The following is a 2,948-nucleotide window of genomic DNA, read 5'->3' as shown; positions in this document are numbered from 1 at the left end:
ATTTTTTTTTTTTACACATTTCATTTACCTGTAGATGCGGGACTGATCCCTGGGTAGGCACACCTAGCCACCGGGACTAACCCGCCACCTCGACTACTAACTAACCAAATCTAACTAGATTTTGCATGAGTATTTTCTCTTTGTTTAGGATCGATTCTTAATCTTCAAGTCACTATTTGTTTATTGATAAATCATTTTACTTTTCTCTCGGGTATCTCCTTCATTCAATTTCACTCCCAAATTCTCATTTGATTGCCAGTATTGAGTTATATTGATAAGTTTCTTCCTAGAAATTTTCTAACAAAATGATATGTACATTTTCCCTTAAAATTAAGATTGCATTCGTATTTTTTTAACAACCATTAGATTCCTTTCGTAGTTTCATTAGAACTGTTTCGTTGGGAAAAAGAGGAAAAAACCTTGTACCTACCATTATTCACTTCTTTCTTTATCATCATTAAACATCTCGGTAGAGTCATAAGAGAAGGATTCTACAGGAAGTTAAGGAATGTCTCCTACACATTCGAGCTCTTCTTCTTCTTTTTCTTACCTGACTATACAATAACACCAATGACAATAAAGCTACTTACATTTTGGGTTCCACAGAAATCCTAAGAACAAAATTTCTATAGAATTAACCATTCCTCTTTTCTTCTTTTATTGTTTCAACAGTTATAGCAATTAACAGAAATAAAATTACATTACTTATCTGCATACTGACGAAAACTCATAGACAATGAACACACCTCCCTTCCGATGAAAATGGCTTAGTAACCAGTTCTCCCCCCAAGCTCTCCCAATTGTGACATAGTGGTTACAATGGAGAGTTTTCCATTAAATCTTAATCAAGGCATTAGGGTCTCGCATGACCCAACCTGAATGTAAGTTTACCATAGATTTTGAGCCTTCCAGTGGTATTTACCAGACCAGGAACATAGCTCTTGGCGAGCTCATTGCCTCGACCCATTTCTCTATTCTTGTTTTTTTCTGAAAAAATCCAACCGCCTCTTTTCCTCGGATTACTTTTTTTAAAGAAAATCCTTTGGAATAAGGAGTAATTGTTTCTTCCAACTGTCTTGGGAGTTAGGAACTCTTGTAGTCATCCATGAGTTTTCCTTTCCTCAGATAACAACACATTCTTGTAAATCCTAATCATTTCTTTTAAATAATAATTAAAAAGTCTTTCCTAACTCAATCAGGGATTTAACCAATCCAAAAATCTGTCAACCTCCCTAAGAGGTAATTACTTAACGATTTAAAATTGTTTGTAAAATACAGAAATAAAACCAAGGTAACTGGGGGTATTACCGGTCCCTTCTTGTTAATCGATAAATTCAGGATATATATATATATATATATATATATATATATATATAATGTCTTAACTTCATATTGAGTATGGAAAGAATTATACAACTCATTATATTGAAAAATACACTAATAAAATATTATAATATATATATATAAACATTTTATTTATAATCTACAATTTTCACACTAAAATCTAATCTTGTTATTAGTGTATTTTAAATACTATATGGGATTTTCATCATACAACAATGTGGGACATTCACGGTTTTTTAAAATAAAATACTTTGTGTTTTTGCTAGCAAGAATTTACATATGTAACTCTATAAAGACTCAACTTTCTTGTTATTATTATTTTCTGAGTTAAGGATACCTTAATTCACCCTTGACTAATAAGTTACAATTAATCTGTGATTTATGGGGGCTCCTTCTTATCAACGCTTTCATATAGTGGCTTCATATTCATATGATTAGATAGGTTTAATGGTACTTTACAATAATTATGTATATATTCTTTTATTGTGCTTGTCATCGGTCACATTATGCTTGGTCAACGTATTGGTATGTAGCCCGAAGAGCTAGAATTTTCTGGAGGGCCAGTAGTTGTCTTGCTTATATCAATTTTTGAGCCTAAGCAATGCGACACGTGTACACCGATCACACTGTTGGTTTAGATTGGCTTTGATTAGACGACTGAATGTCTTCAGGGTTGGTTATGGGATAACTACCCCTAACTCGACCTCACCTTGTTCATTCACGACTTCCATCTCCTGTGGATCATTTGCAACAAAACCTAATTTTTCTTCATGTTGTTCAAGTTCTAGTCAACTCCCCATCAATGATGATAGGTGTTTCTTGACCAAAATACCAATAAATTTCCAATTTTTTTCTTTACATTAAAATTACAGGAGTGATTTTTGTTGACTCGGTCATTATTTACAAGTTTCCCTTCAGGTTGCATCCCATGTTCGACAAAACATTTTCTCTGGCAAATAATTCTTGACGTTTTTTTTTTTTATATATATGTATTGAACTAGTCTTTTGATTCCTTTTCATGCGAGATATTTTAGGGTTGGGCACATCCAAACCTTGATTCTATCTATGAGGATGACGATTTCACCGATGACAAGGGTCTTTCAAGGTAAATTTTAGCTCACTCTTCCTTACTTCGATTTACTCTCCCATCATTTGGTATTAACTTTGTTACAACTTTATGCGTAGTTTAGGGTTTGTTACATATTTATGTGCAGTTTAGGGTTTTCTCCAGGGCATAAAAATGCATTTTTATCATTTTTTTGGAATAAGGAGTGTATCCACTCTATCCCCATACTAATTTCAGCTTTTCTCATTTCCAGGTTTTTACAATTACACTACACCTTTGTTTACTTTAGTTCTGACATATGATGCTTAGGGAAAGGCAATAATTCCTTTTCATACATACAATGGTTGCAACCCCCCTATGGATTAGATTTTGATTTAATTAGGGGACGAGAGTTATGTAAATTAATTGACTGAATATTCATCTTCTAATTCTGGGTACTTTCCATGAACAATGTACATTAATTCTGCTTACAATTTTGCTATATATAATTTAAAATATTTTGATATTTGGGTTTACACTAACCCATAGGGTTTGCTGG

Source organism: Pinus tabuliformis, chromosome 9 (genome assembly GCF_031772625.1).
Source record: "Pinus tabuliformis cultivar Carrire ecotype Pingquan chromosome 9, CPIR1, whole genome shotgun sequence".
Lineage (NCBI taxonomy): Eukaryota > Viridiplantae > Streptophyta > Pinopsida > Pinales > Pinaceae > Pinus > Pinus tabuliformis.
This window is presented reverse-complemented; position numbering follows the sequence as displayed.